This window comes from Pseudochaenichthys georgianus, chromosome 14 (assembly GCF_902827115.2).
Source record: "Pseudochaenichthys georgianus chromosome 14, fPseGeo1.2, whole genome shotgun sequence".
In the NCBI taxonomy this organism is placed as follows: Eukaryota; Metazoa; Chordata; class Actinopteri; order Perciformes; family Channichthyidae; genus Pseudochaenichthys; species Pseudochaenichthys georgianus.
Genome location: NC_047516.1, coordinates 30,973,796 through 30,989,620, shown reverse-complemented (window position 1 = coordinate 30,989,620; position 15,825 = coordinate 30,973,796).

The window sequence follows — 15,825 nt, the reverse complement described above, 5'->3', positions numbered from 1 at the left end:
TTATTTAAATGTCCTCCTCTCTACTGGCCAACACAGGGAGCATATGCTGGGTGTAGAATTTTTCCAGGAGGAGGAGATTTCCATGCCATGCAGGGTCTTTGGGGATGAGGATGATGATCGCCTCCTTCTGGTCCACACAACAAAGTAACAGAGACTCCGGTCTGTGATGTGCAGCTGCCCTTGGACCTGGTGCCAGTATGGGTGATTCTCCTTGAGAATATATGACCCACCCTCCTCACGGAGACAGAAGGATGGTAACTGGACTGCCTCCGCCATGGTCATGTTCATGTCACCAAAATCCTTGAATCTACACAAAGCAAATAAACTCAAATGACACAACGAGATGTAAAAGGAGATCACACATACAGTATAGACTATACGGTATAGTCGATATAAAACTGGCCGCTTCAATCTGAAGAGCAACTAAAACAAAACACGGGAGTGTACCTTGTTCTTGTGAACACTAATGGTATCCACAGCATACACAGAGACCACAAAGTTCTTAAGGAGAAAACTAGTTACTAAAACAAAACACGTTAGTGTACCTTGTTAGCTAATGTTAGCTAGCTGACATTAACGTTACACATTGCACTCATATTACTCACCGAAACCTTGTAAAGCCGGTCCCGCATGCTGGCTCTTACAGAACCGACTAACTCCCCTTTCGTGTATGTACAGCTCTCAACATGCCCAGACTTGTAGTGATTTTCACCTCATTTTATACTATTCGCCTCATTCTGAAAGAAACAGGTGAAATTTGCTAACGTGACGCTTTGTGATGGTGACCCGTATTGTGCGAGACCAGAGACCTGAAGTTCACTGAGCGGTTTCACACAACAAAATGTGTAACTTCACAGTTTTACTGTTTAAATTGACAAACATCATATGTGTCATTCGTGGCACAATTCAAACGGGATCAAAAGATAACTTTTCTCTCTCCATTGACTTCAATGTATAACTTTCCGCTTCCTGGGTCCCATGGAGGCTCCCGGAAAGGGAGGGATTTCGCCTCTCTATAGATGTTCGCCTTGGGCGCCAGATCTGTGGAGGCGCTGCGCTGACAGCTCTGGGCAATAGAGTCTGGCTGCAGACTCTATTGCAAGGAGGCGTTTCCTATAGGGGCGTTTCCTATAGTGAACGACGGGAGCCGGCTCTCGCCCGCGAACGAGCCGTTTTTTGTTTTGTTTTTGCGGAGGGATCTAGATCGGCATGAAGGCACATTATGCAATGTGCAATGTGGACATTATCCCGCTTATTACACATGGCCACATTCTCAACAAAGTAACGACATGACTCCCAATAATAATTGAAATGCTTTTATGGATTTAGAAAAAGATTTTATTGATTTAAAAAATAGTTTTATGTATTGATTTAAATTGACATGCATCCTCTAATAAAAGTAGTCCGTTGTTACTGTTTGAACTAACGTAACAACGGCAGGAACTGCTTCTATAGTGTTTTTGAGGAGCTTTTTGATTACAGATTTGAAAACATCGTTGCTTGCTTTAAAAGTAGCGCAATTCATTATGTCAAACCTTGAAAGATATCCCTGCCCTAATGCCAAAAGTAACTGGCAACTGAATATATGTCGCCGTAGCTATGATGTCTATGTCTGGACCGCTGCGTAAAAAGGAGGGTTTCTGACCCATTACTTCTCTTCTTACTTCTATAAGAATAAAACACGGAGGACGGAGATCTCTTTTTGTCCCCCTCTTCTCCCCGCTGCAGCCTAGCAGTTGATCTCAAAGCACGCTCCCCTCTCCTGCAGGGAGAAAAACTATATTTATATACTTTATATAGGTTGATACAGTAGCCCCTTTTTAAAATAGTTTGTATAGGTGTTGCCATTTGTTTTGTGTAGCGTGGTTCTACAAGCAAGGCAATGCATTCATTGGGTGGTATCAGAGAGTTACACGGGTCTGTAAATGCAATGAAAACAATTGGCCACAGCAAATAATTTATATTAAAAATGTAATTTTTACTTTTGAATACTTTAGTACAAAGGATGTCTTGAATAATTTAAGTGATATATGTGTACACATATAAATCATTAGTCAAAACAGGGCTACATTTGATTTAATTAAAAGGTATAATATGTGGTAAACTGAAGAGCCCTTTGGGAGCCGAAAGAGCCGGCTCTTCTTGGTGAGCTAAATGATCCGGCTCAGCAAGAAGAGCCGGAATTCCCATCACTAGAACAATGACTTCTTCTGCGAGGATTTATAAAAGCAGCTGGAATCCCTTAAGTTGCTATTGGATAAAAAAAGTTAGGAAACGCCCCTATAGGAAACGCCCCTATAGGAAACGCCTCCTTGCTGCGGTCTGCAGCCAGACCCATCTCGCTCTGGGAGGAAACACAAAAGCCGCTTTCACACCGCAGGACTTGCGGTACTTTAGTGCCGGCACTAAGGTACCACTAAAGTACCACGGCACTAAATCCGCCAGGGGGCTAGTGCCAATCGCATTCACACCGCAGTACTTTCCCTGAGGCACGATTACGCTGACGTCACTTCTTCTCTGGGTTTACTGGCAGGCCGCAAAACCACTTCACGGCGAGTACAACAAAAAAACGAGAGAAGAAGAACTACACGGGGGGGGGGGGGGAGGGGGTATAAAGCCCATCGGCTGTATGAGGCGTTTGTTTACTTTCCGACCTCAGACATGATGGAGTTCATAAGGGTAATTTACAAATAAAATACCCCATTATAACAATGGACTTTATCTTTATGTATTTATTATATATTACCCCCTCAGGCTGATTTTGGAAAAGGACATCAACCCTTGTTTGGTGTTTTTCCCTTATTTATCTAAAACAAATGACATGATAAATTACTTGTGTTTATGTGTGTAAGACTTGTGTTTCTGATAAATTCAACCACCGACACCTGTCTGCTCTCACATTCTTCTATTCTGCAAATTTGGTGTGGGACACAATAAATAAAGCTTCGCCAGTTTGTTTGTTTTATTGCACAGTCAAGACATAACAATAACGGCATCATGCTGTTCCAGGTGTGTCGTATGCATGTAAATAGAAGTTAAATAACAGTGTGAAATGTAAAATAAAGTGTAAGTAGTTTCAAAACAATGTAACAGTGGCAATATATATAGCAGCAGACACGCCTTAGTGCAAGTTAGGTGTCAGTATTAAAAAAACAGTGGCAATATATATATATAATAACAATAGAAAATCGTTACCACTCTTATTATTGTGGTCTTTAATTTTTTTATAGTCCTGCCTGAGTTTCTTTATTTTTACCCGGCATCCGTGTGCACTGTGCACGATTCCCAGCTCAAGTAGCGAACATCGCTCAAAACATTTGGAGTTGGGAACTGCTTTCTGTAGAAGCTGCTGCATCCCGTCCTTGGAGTAAATTGCCAGAAGCGCCGACACTTCCTCATCATTCCACCGCTCCGGTGTTGTAGTACGTGTGGTCATAACTGCTTTAAAGTACAACAAAACTACTCGCTCAGGTGTGGATGTGGTTTTGTAGCGAGGAAAAAAATGGCGGCCTAACAAAACAAATTCAGAGTCTAACGGGGCGTGGTTTGCAATTCGCCCAGCCAATAGAAATAGAATAGAAATTGGCACTCTTTTGTCACCAGGTTCGTACCACCTCTCTAGCAGGGACTAAAAAGTACCAAAAGAGTTCCAAAAGAGTTCCCGGCACTGAGTAGTCCCGGCGGTGTGAACGCGACATTATTGGTACTAACGGAACTAAAGAACTAAAGTACCAGGGAAAGTCCTGCAGTGTGAACGCGGCTAATGTTTTGACCGTTGGTGCTCATCATAATGTTCGGCCTTGATGTAACAACATTCATAATTAAGTAAATGTAACACCCTTTTCATCCCGGTTACACTTTTCATTTGCCCTGTACGATGGGCGCTGTAAGTGATGAAAATGGGGGATGTTGGCTTATCTGGCAACCACAGCTCACAGCCAAAGTGCGAGTGAGCGAGGGAGCGAACGAGGGAGAAAAGGAGGATGCACCGGTACGCGCTGTTGTTATTAGCATCTGGTGCTAGCTGCTCTAACAGAAGAAGAAGATGTTTCTACAATAATGTGGAGGGAGAGTCCTCTCCAGTCAGACTGAGAGGCTGATAACTACAGCTCAGTGAGGTAAAGGACTCTGAGGGTTTAGATAGTTCCCTTTAGTGTTATCTCAGTGGTTCTCAAACGTTTTGATCACAATTTATGTAAACACATATTTCCAAGGCACTCCTTTATAATTATTGGGATAAAACAGGTTTGAAATCATTCCAATGTATACTATAGGACAGTAAACCAGACATATCGTTTTAAACTGGAGAGATACAAAAATATGCATTAGTAAAATAAGATATGAATGAACAACAAAAATAAAATACGTTACATGTATTTGTTATGGTAGGTTATTGGTTATGTTATATTTAATTATTAAAATGTAAACCGATCTTTTTCATATGGGTGTTTAGAGTTCTACCCCCTAGATCTAGTCTCTAGTAATTCTGCTTAAAGTGCACCAGATTGAAGCATTTTACTTTAAAATGTTCAAACATTTCTTCCCGGTATGCCTGAGAAGGCAGATATGCTTGTTTTTCTCAACAAGAACTGTTTTTAAATGGGGGGGGGGGTCCTTTAAAAGTTGGACTGTTGCACTGTTGTAGCTTCAGTGGTTCTCAGGTTACAGTTACATAGCAGTGAATATAAACAGACTGATTAATGTGAGTATTACTGTAAACTAACCTGTGTAAAAGTTTCTCGAATAAATGTAATTTTTTTGGTGGAAGAAGCATGTATCATTTTTTTACCCTGCCCCTCAAAGAATCGGAATTGAGAACCGTGAAGAACCGGAATCGAAAAGTAGAATCGGAATCCGAATCAGAATCGTGGAAATTCAAACGATACCCAACCCTACTCACGAGTCCCAAAACACGAGTCCAAGTCGAGTCCGAAGTCTTTTGAGCAGGAGTCCAAGTCAAGTCTGAAGTCTCTGTGTTGAGACTTAAGTGCGACTCGAGTCCGAGTCACAAACTCGAGTCCCCATCTCTGCAGCCTGGTTCATCATACGGCTAAAGAAAGTTAAAGGTGACATGTCATACTTTTCTGGTTATTGCCCGTCCCCTTGTGTGTTATGAAGGTTTTTATGCATGTAAATGGTGTGCAGAGTCAAAACCCTCAAAGTACACCATGTAGGGAGTAAAACTCTAACACAGAAAATACCTCCCCAAAACGCCTCGTTGGAGATACGTTACTGTCCATTTGATTCTTCCGGGTACATCATGATGTCATGTCGTCCCCGGAACGAAATGGACCAATCCGTGGAGCCGTTACGTTACGTCCGCATAGCTGTTACGTTAAGCCCCCGCTGATTGGTCCAAATTGACCAATCCACGGACTTCCTCACACACTCAGTGCAGGCAGCTCAGCTGATTTCTCCTCCCTGGCTGCAGGCTGATAACAGACAGTTGGGATCGCAGCGAAATTCTCTCTGCAGACCCATTCTCACAGCGTTTATCAACCTTTTTCTTACTCAATATCAAGCCACACTTATTGTTTTTACTTCGGCTGTGACTTTGTGTGTGCTCAGGGTGAGTTTGGCTGTGTTTCGCTGTGTATCGCTAAACAAGGAAATCACACCTCCACGGAGCTCAGCGCGATTCACAACGTCCCGACTGGTCTCGACCAATCGGAGCACACTGGGCTCACAGGGAGGGGGGGGGCAAGAGCTGCAACGAGCCGTTTAGTGGAGAGAGGGAATACACATACTTTACAGAGATGCTGTAAGCGAAACCAATGTGAGTTTGGAAAATTGCACAGTCTAAATCTATTCTAGTATACCTCAACAATGGAATTATGATCAGTGGAAATGGCCATGACATGGGACCTTTAAGTTCAAGAAGAATAATGAAGCAGAGCAAAAAGAGACGATGGGACCAAGGGTCAACAGATTTGAACCCAAATCTCTTTGTTTTGTCTTTGTCTAACAGAGGGAAGACGCATCCAAGATGTGCCCTTCAGCAACGTTCATACAGAGGTTAGTACAGACTCATCATCTCACTGCTTTACTGTGTGACGATCAGGCTTGGATTTTCGTCATTTTAGGGGTAAGGCCATTCGGCCTTTGGTGTCACACGTTTTTTCAGGGCGGAAAGGCCACATGCCAGGGCACAAAGGCCATTGAGGGAAAATTAGGATTTGGAGCTTACAAATAAATAACTTCACTTTCTAATGACAAAAAACAAATCACTTTTTTAATATCAATAATCGTATCATCATATAGGCCTATGCCTCCTTAGTATTACCGTATATAAAATGAAATACTTTACGTTGAATAATAATTTGTGTGTGTGTTGTTCAACTCCTCACAGCTCCTCATATCTGTTCAGAAACTAGACAAAAGTTAAAGATGTACAAACCACAGACTGTCTGTGTCATGACGAATACAGTCGCTGCTTTAATTCTGTCTTTAGGACGTTGTTGTGAGTTTGGACGGAGCAGCTGTTAGTTTATCCTGATCGATCCAATCTCCATTCACAAAACACGCATTTTAAAAGGTTTTTCGCCTGCACACTTGTCAAAGCATGGTTTTTACTAACCATTACCAGTATTTAGTTGCTTCGGCATCATTTTGAAACGTGTATTACAATGAAATCACGGTAAAATAGGTTAATTTGGTCGTAGTTGGTTTCCACCACAGTATTTACATGGATATAAGCCCCGCCCCCTCTCCAGCGCGTCCTGTTTGAATGACAGGAGTAAACACAGCTGACAGCCGCGGTGAAACTCCAGCGAGTATTCGCATCGCGTCCGTTGTGAACGCAGCATAATGCAGTTCAGAAACCACTGTTCTGACGCTTTTAAAGCAACTTTTAACAGTGTGAGGGGCCCAAAGGCCATGGTGGCCGTAGGCAGGCGTGCCGGATTCATTTTAGAAGTGGGGGGGGCCATAAAAAGTGCTTGTGTATGGCCCAATCCCAAACCACGCCCTACACCTACACACTCCCCCTCCGTGACGGAGTGAACTCCGTGAAGTGACACATGAGGCTCCCTCCTGTCAGATGGAGGGAGTAGGCTTGTTTGAGACACATTGCGGCTCGCCTCGAAAGTAGACGAGAGTAGCCGATCGCAGCCGGGGGAGGTGTCCAAAAGCTCGTCTTAAGTCGGACAGCTCGGACTCGGAGTCGGCTTGACTGGCTGGGTTTGCAATGGCGGAAATTGCATTGGCGTTTTTCGTTGCAGATGAAGTGGATGCAATAGTAATGCTCCTCCCTCTTAATGTTTGCAAAACTGATAGGTGGACAGGCTACAAATGATCAGTCCCTTCAGATCCGCACACATGAAGCTTAATGAGCATGAATTGAACAGACCTGCTGCTGTGTTAATTCTTTAGCTGCCACTTTAAGCTTTATGATGTGTACAACATGATTGTAATTTGATTTAATCTTGCCATTTTAAATGATGTATTCAATAAATAAGGTTAAACCAAATCATTACATTACAATAGATTTTATTTTAATGATTTGGTTTAACTTAAAGAGAAACTTTATTGTTATTGCACATATTACAGGCACTGAGATAACGAAATGCAGTTTAGCTTCTAACCAGGTGCAACAAGCAGTGAAGTGGAAAGTAATGTACACAATCTACAGAATAACATATAGAATGAATTGAATGATGAATAAACAGTGGGGTATGAATACACTAGATATCAGCCTGTGAGCAGTATGAACAGTGTGTATGAATATGCTGAGATATATCAAGTATGAAAACGGTAAGCAGTATAGTATAAAATATATAGATATTAAATTCATGATGATAAACATTGTGGAACAATGATGAAAAATGGGAATGGATGTGGCGACGCAAAACTGACACAAAACAACAACAAACTTTAGCCGAGCCAATTGGAGAGTTTCATCAGCAGCACGTGGTAAAAACCATAGATATATATAAACACTAGATGGCTCACACGCGCTGCTGGCCAATGGAGACCGACGTTGCCACTTGGCCGCCATCCTGCTACAGGCAGTGCTCTCATTCATAACATTATGGTTTACTATTTAAATAACCATAGCTTGCTCAATTTTCAACCGATTTTCAAACGGTTTGGTTTTTTATAAACATCAAAGATGTAGTTATGATACTGCATACTTATAATCATGGACTTTCATATGAAAATAACATTAATCAGATAAAGCAATAGCTATACACACACACAAGGTATTTATATTAAATATTTGCCGCTGTATATATTTCCATTTATTTTATTATATTGTCAATATTTAAAATAAATTATAAATAAATTATAAAATTAAAATAAATTTATATTTTATATATAAAAATCGGTCTCATGTTACCACTCTGTAAACCAAGAGTTGTTAATTGAGCAATGCCTTAGCTTGAAGAACAGGGACACAACTAATGACAATAGCATATGTTGGTATATTATTTAGATATTCACACCTTTATCAGAAGAACCAAACCAACATAAAATGTGCTCACAGACAGGCCAGTTCTGTCTAATTTATCACAATTATTTTTGACATGAGATCTTCATATCATCCTAGTTTTGTATTTAGTTTCTAGATTTGTAAACAAATCCAGAACCTTTGAAATATGTTATTGAAAAAAGACCAAGAATAATATAAACTGTACCATATGTCCTTCTGTAGTCCATTTGTGGTTTGTCTTGACTCGCCCCGGCTGATATATCACAAAATCCACTGTTTAAATGTTTCCCTATATTGTCCCTATGCCCCTGTAAGGTGTCCTTGGGTGTTATGAAAGGCGGCCCCCCAACATAAATGTATTATTATTATTAAGAAGAACAACTTGGTGTGGTGTGGAGGGGATGTAGGAAGCAGGAGCAGGTGGGGAGAGATGGGGCTTCAAGGTTCAAGGTTATTTGTTTTAAATGTGTCTTGCACACAATAAAATAAAATACAGTATACCACAAAACCAATAAGACACACAGTGACACATGGCACACTAACAATCAATCATCGTCCAGCCTCAGCTTTGGTATTCTTTCACAACCATGTTATGGGTTTATTAGACTGAGCAAACATAAACATATGTGGTGATCCCACGGGTTCTTGTTTGCAGACAGTGGTGATTGGAGCATCCGTAGGCTGCACAAAAGTCCGGCATAGTCAGGTACTTCTGTAAACACAAAGCCAGCAAATTCCTGTATCATAATGCAAGATGTTTTTAACAAGCCAAACCACTTGGAAGAAATCATGTGTAACTTAAGTTATGTTGAAAAGAAAGAGCAGTTCTGCCTCTCCCACTGGTGTAAAGTTGCTGGGTGAACTTTGTAATACTAGGTCTCACTGACAGCCTCTTACACAACCACATACACAAAGAAAAGCTGCAATTTAAACATGTCCAAGCATCCTGTATCATAGCCATGCTAATAATGTTTATAATAAACCAAACCGTTTGTAAATCAGTCAAGATTTCAGCGAGTTAAGAGTATTTTTGTGCAGATCACTCACCTTACAACAGCTACCATAACGCGAATCAGAGTAACTGTTGACTGTAGCAAGATGGCGGCCAGTCAGCTACGCTGGAAAATCTCCCATGAGCCATCTAGTGTTTATATATATATATCTATGGTAAAAACCACCAATGAGGCTCAGCTCGAGATACCAGCGAGCCGTTTCCCATCAAGCATTTCGCTTCCGCAGCTCGTGGAGAGCAACTGCGCCAACTCGCCTCGCCTCGCTCTCAAGGCTGCGGGCGTCTTTGTCCCGCGAGATTTCAAAGTCTCATGTGGGCGAGCCTCCAGAGCAAGTCGGACAAAATTACTAACCATCATGCAACGCACTAGCAAGACGTTGATCGCAACTGCGCAGGTCTTGCTTGTCTCAAACAAGCCTAGTAAATACAGCAGCAAGCTCTGGGACAAACTCCCCTCTCTCCGGCAGAAACAGGAAATGCCGTAACTGTATGTAGGCCTAACAAGTTGCAACGGTTTCAAATCAGCATCTCTTTGACAACACATTTAAATGAATAACTCAAATAAAACTCCAAACATCTTTAATTGTGTTACTTTTTTGTAAAGCTCTTTTAGTTGTAAACCTGATGTTTATAAGCTTCTCAGTTTTTGCAACAGTCTGTAAATATACACAACTTTATAATAAAATGCACACATTTACCTTTTTCTAGACTAAACACAGGTATGATCCTAAGTTAAAAACATATGAGGTTATCATGAGGTTGTTAACATCGCAGTTTATCAGTATCGTTTAGTGGTTTTGCAAATAATTAACCACTCTCTGTTTTTGTACCATTCTGCGTTGAAGTACCTTCTCTTTGCTCAAATAATCTACTAGCGGTCTCCTTTTTTCCGATAGTTAGCTGTACAGCTTTACCCGCCTCAATGTCCCGAAAACAAACCTCCATGCAGTCGGAATCAGCCTGTTTCGGTTTGACGGCGGCGGTGGGGGCGGCGGCGGTTTTGACAGTTTCTGCGGCCGCAGAGGTGCTGCTTTTGGGTTCATCTGGCTTCGCTGTTTCTATGATTGATGAAGGTCCAGGCTCCGGAGATGTGGATGTCATTGATGTGACCTTCCAGTTGTTAAATTTAAGTTTAGATTGACTGTATTTAGTTTTCTTCTGCGCTGGTTCTTCTGACATGTTTGCAAGTGTATATATTATTTCTAGGTTAACGGCTGACACACACAGAACAACGTAACAAATAAAGTAAACAACGTAACAAATAAACAAATCTAAGCTTTTTTATTGGTTGTAATTTACATGGATACATTTGAATGGTGTGACAATGTCCTATTTGATTGGGTTAAAATGTACATATTCTTCCTGTTATGTCTGCCTGCTTTATTTTACCTAATGCAAAGTGACGAAATCAGTCGCATTGACCCGAAGACACATTTTGATTCCTAGCTTTCTAATGATATCAGGATTGTTTTTGTACTCCAAATATTAAGCAAAATATGTCACATTATATAATGACTGTTACAGAGTCATCATTTTGAGAAAAAGGCCTTTAAAGTTTTCTCTTCTCTGGAATCCATCATTTCTCATCATCAATCATCATGATTGATTATTAGCGGAGCAAATGATCAAAATACTACAGAGGGAAGATATTTTCGTTTGGATTACTGCACTCACGAGAAACACTGGCTGTTGTTATGCCTTCTGTGACATTAAGCTACTCCGTTCTCCGCTTGTAATTATGCCGAAGCTTCAAAGTTGTAGGCCTATTTATCATCTGAATTTGCCGAAACAAGTTTAATATTCTGAAAGCCAAGACTGCTTATTTGAAATCAGATAAAAACAAACTGTAACGGACCCTGCCGTGTTATCTATGATTACTATACACCTTACATTCATAATTTCAGGGAGGGGGGGCGGTGCTGAGGAACAGCAGAGTGGCGAGAGCTGTCATCTTCCCTTTACAAGCTTCAAACATGCCTGTAGCTAGTGAGATTGAATATAACAATAACAAATAACAAAATATACACAGCTAGATCAGATCACGTTTTAGATGCGACTTTAGAGAGGGGAATTATTGAAACGGGATTTGTACAGTTTTCCGCGGCACAGTTTCATGGAAACACATCAGCTTTTGGACGACAGTCAATATGGATTCAGGAAAGATAGATCAACATCTATGGCACTAATGTAATTAAGTGAGGAAATAGCAAACTGCATGGACAATAAAAAACAAGCAGTGGGAATATTTATAGACTTACAAAAAGCATTTGACACCATAGATCACAATATTACTGATAAAACTGGAACGGTATAGCATCAGAGGGGTGGGATTAAACTGGGTGAGAGATTATTTAAGCAACAGACAACAATTTGTTGAAATTGGTGAACATAAATCAGAATACATGAACATAACTTGTGGAGTACCTCAGGGGTCCGTGTTGGGTCTAAAGCTGTTCATAATATACATCAACAACATGTGCAGAGTATCAAATATATTGAAATTTATTTTATTTGCAGATGACACTAATATTTGTTGTTCCGGTGACCATTTGAAAGAGCTAATGGAAGTGATAACAGCAGAAATGATTAAAGTAAAACATTGGTTTGACACAAAAATTATCATTAAATATAAGCAAAACAAAGATTATGTTATTTGGAAAACATAAAACAAATCCACAGATACAATTAATACTAGATAACATACACATAGAAAGACTATATGAAATGAAGTTCCTTGGTGTGGTTTTAGACCACAAAATCAGCTGGAAACCTCATATCACTCATGTAAAAGCAAAACTGGCTAAAACTGGCTAAAATCGCAATATTGGGAAAAGCCAGATACATTCTGGACTATAACTCATTGCATACTCTATATAACACACTAATATTGCCATATCTGATTTACTGTGTGGATATTTGGGGAAACACGTACAAAACCAACCTACAGCCGTTATGCACATTACAAAAAAGGGCTATAAGAGTTATCAATAATGTTGGATATCTTGAACACACTAATGTATTATTTTTGAAGTCACACATATTGAAGTTCATTGATCTGGTTAAATTTAAAACGGCACAAATCATGTACAGAGCAAGACATAATCTACTTCCTAGGAAATTAAAAACATTGTTCATAGACAGAGAGGGTGGGTATAATTTGAGAGGAAATCTACATTTTAAACAACTCAAGGTCAGAACAACTGAGAAGTATGAGTATAACAATCTGTGGGGTGATTTTATGGAATGGTTTGGAGCAGGAGTTAAAACAAAGCACAAGCATAATTCAGTTTAAAAGGATGTACAGAAACACTTTTTTGGAAAAATATGAGAATGAAGAAAGGTGATTGAAGATGAGAAATTATTGTATATGTATGTATAAATGTAAATCTAAGTAGGAATAACTTGCATAATGATTTAAAGGACAATCATTGATCAAGTAAGGGATGGGAATTAATAAGCATTTGCTTCCTCCTACTCTCTTTCAGACACATATGATTTATTATTATTATTAATATGAAGACTTTTTTGTTTTTTTTGTTGAATATACAAATATTACCATGAATGTGGATAAATACTGTATTATAACAATACGGTATTCTGTTTTTCACATTTGTTATTTGTTATTTTTTAATCTGTTAGAAATAAAGACTGGAAAAAAAAAATCTGCTGCTGCGAAAATGTGGGGCAGGGCTGAAAAGTGGGGGGGCCAATGGCCCCCTGGCCCCCCCGTTTCTGGCGCCCTTGGCCGTAGGACGTACAATTATTTGTGCGGCATAACGGCCAGACCGAGGGGCTACGACGGCCATGGCCGTCATGGCCGCCGTGAAAATCCCACCCTGGTGACGATGCTTGATTGTTAGAATAGGAACAGCTTTCATTAACGTATAAGGTTAACGTATAAGAGGATATGTCAATGCAGAAAATTAGCTCTGTGGCAAACGTTTATGATACTTACTGTAACCATTTGGCTTAACAGGATAATCTCCACAAATATCACTACTTTTATTGTTAAAAGGAGTGATATTTTTTAAGCTTTATTGAAGCTTTAAGACATTGTCAGAAGTAAGTAGCTAACATTATGCTTTAAGCTAACTACAGGTCGCATAACTTCACATCACCACGTTAAAGTGCACCTATCATGCTATTTTTAGGCAATAGTATAGGTCTCAGATATATAGAAAAATATAAAAAACATGTCTATGAAGTGTTTTGCTCAAAATACCAAACAGATCACCCATTCTAGCCATGCCTCATATCCCTCTATTTCACTTCCTGTTTCAAAAGTGCTGATTTGGGGTATAAAGCTTTAAAAAAATAAAATAAAAATGATTTAAAAAAAAGGAGGGGGCTGAGCTCATGCGGGAGATTCTACCGGCTGATACTGCGGTGATAAAACGCCATATCATGGATTATCAAGGATTATTTCTGAAACAGTATGGAGCTCAAAGGCTTTCTCTCTTGCCGGTTATACCACAAGGTGAGTTCCTTTTTATTTCCTGCTTCTTCACACACATGCTCTGTGCAGTACAGGTTAGCTCTGAGTGTTAGTGATGCTAATGTAAACATGCACCGACCTTATTACGTCCAAAACAGTCGGGCATTGTTTCTGATAGCAACGTTTGTGATAGGGCCATGGGTGTAAAGCCAGCCTACATTTCCGATATTATGTCATATCGGATGCAAATCTGGATCAGGCTCCGTTGTAGCCCCGTCTTTAGAGATTTGGGTACGGAGGAAAAGAGAGAGGGTTTTATTTTCTGACGCTGCGTGAGTTCCCTGACACACCGGGGACACATATTCATGTATAAAAGACATGCATGATAGGTCCCTTTTAAGTTAAAGACGGTCTTGTGTTTGCTGTGATGACATTCAACAGTCATATTTATCCACAAAAAAGGCGATAGTTACTTTTAATTCAAGTAAAAGTGTCCAACATTCACGAGTCGGGTATTTCACGACGTATTTTATGTTAGTACAAAACAGGACAATATTTTCAACTTTGGCCAACCACAGACCTTATGTCACACAACTAACCAAAAACGATCAATTCAAATCCGACTAGAGATGTATGGGAACATGCCTACACTGGGGCGACCTTTGCATTGGGCCTGATCAATATTGCCACATGTGCCATAAAGTACCATCATTTTACTTTTTTGTGATGCTCACAATTGGGAGTTGATTCTAATTCTCATTTTAATTCATTTCCAGGTGAGTCTTATTTGTACACTCATGATAGTAATATGTGGAAGTGCTTTCTGAATGTTACTAACTCATTGCCTACATCATGCTTTTTATGACCAAAGAAGGTCATGGATAATGTTGAGAAAACACAAACTTAACTCGTGTAAAATGCTCTGCAATTCTAGTTGTTGTGTAGGATAATTAAAATAGCAATTATCTTTTGTTGTGACGGCCATATGTTTCCTCACCACTCTAGTAATCAGCTTTTCCTTTTATTTAATAGCTTTAATGAATATATTAGATGGGAAATTGGAAACCACAGTCACTGAATAGCATAATAACAACATTCTATTTTTCTGTTGACAGCTATCATTAATTTAACAGGCAGCTGTATTGTATTCTGTCAATATTTTTTGCAATAACCATAACAAAGAGTTTTCACGAACAACAACTAATTCAATAATGAGGTTGAGGTTCACAACATGTCAAAGGTGACAAAGAGCATAAGTACAATCCTTAAAAAATAGTAAAACGTTGCTGTTGCTGACAAAGTAAACACTTAAAGAGAAAGATTTGGAAAAGGTGAAATGAAAAGGTAATTGGGAGGTTTGAAACATTGAAATGCTCAATGTGTAATTTTCTATCCAGGGGTCTCTCAATCAAACCATTAACAAAAGACCATTGCAGTCAATTTCTCCCGGTTAGGATTCTTCTATTGTTTATCCTTCCGGGGATTTTTACCATGATCCGCAGAGGTCTGATCCTCTCCCTGCAAACCTACCAGGTGATAAAAACCGGTAAAACCACTAAATAAAACAGGTTTGGGTTATAAATCATTGTTTTTCAAATGTTTTCAGGCTGGTGCTGAACATTTGCTCACCTTGTATCTCTGTTCACTTAAAATCAAGACGTGTAATGTCTAAAATCCTTCATCCCGTTAAAATCTACCCAACCTTATAAGTGTATCATAGAAATTAGGCTTTAAAAATAGATAAAACATCTCCAACAATTATACATGCACAAAGGGGATTTGATTCCACTACAAGAGACTAAATGAAATGGGCATTTACTTTGATTAAATTATGGATTTCTTTCGGTTTGCAAATTGATGGAAACATTTCAGATAATATTACTTAACACACAACTCAACAAAACAAATAACAAATTGTTTTTAGACATGTTAATTCTTTGTGTATCT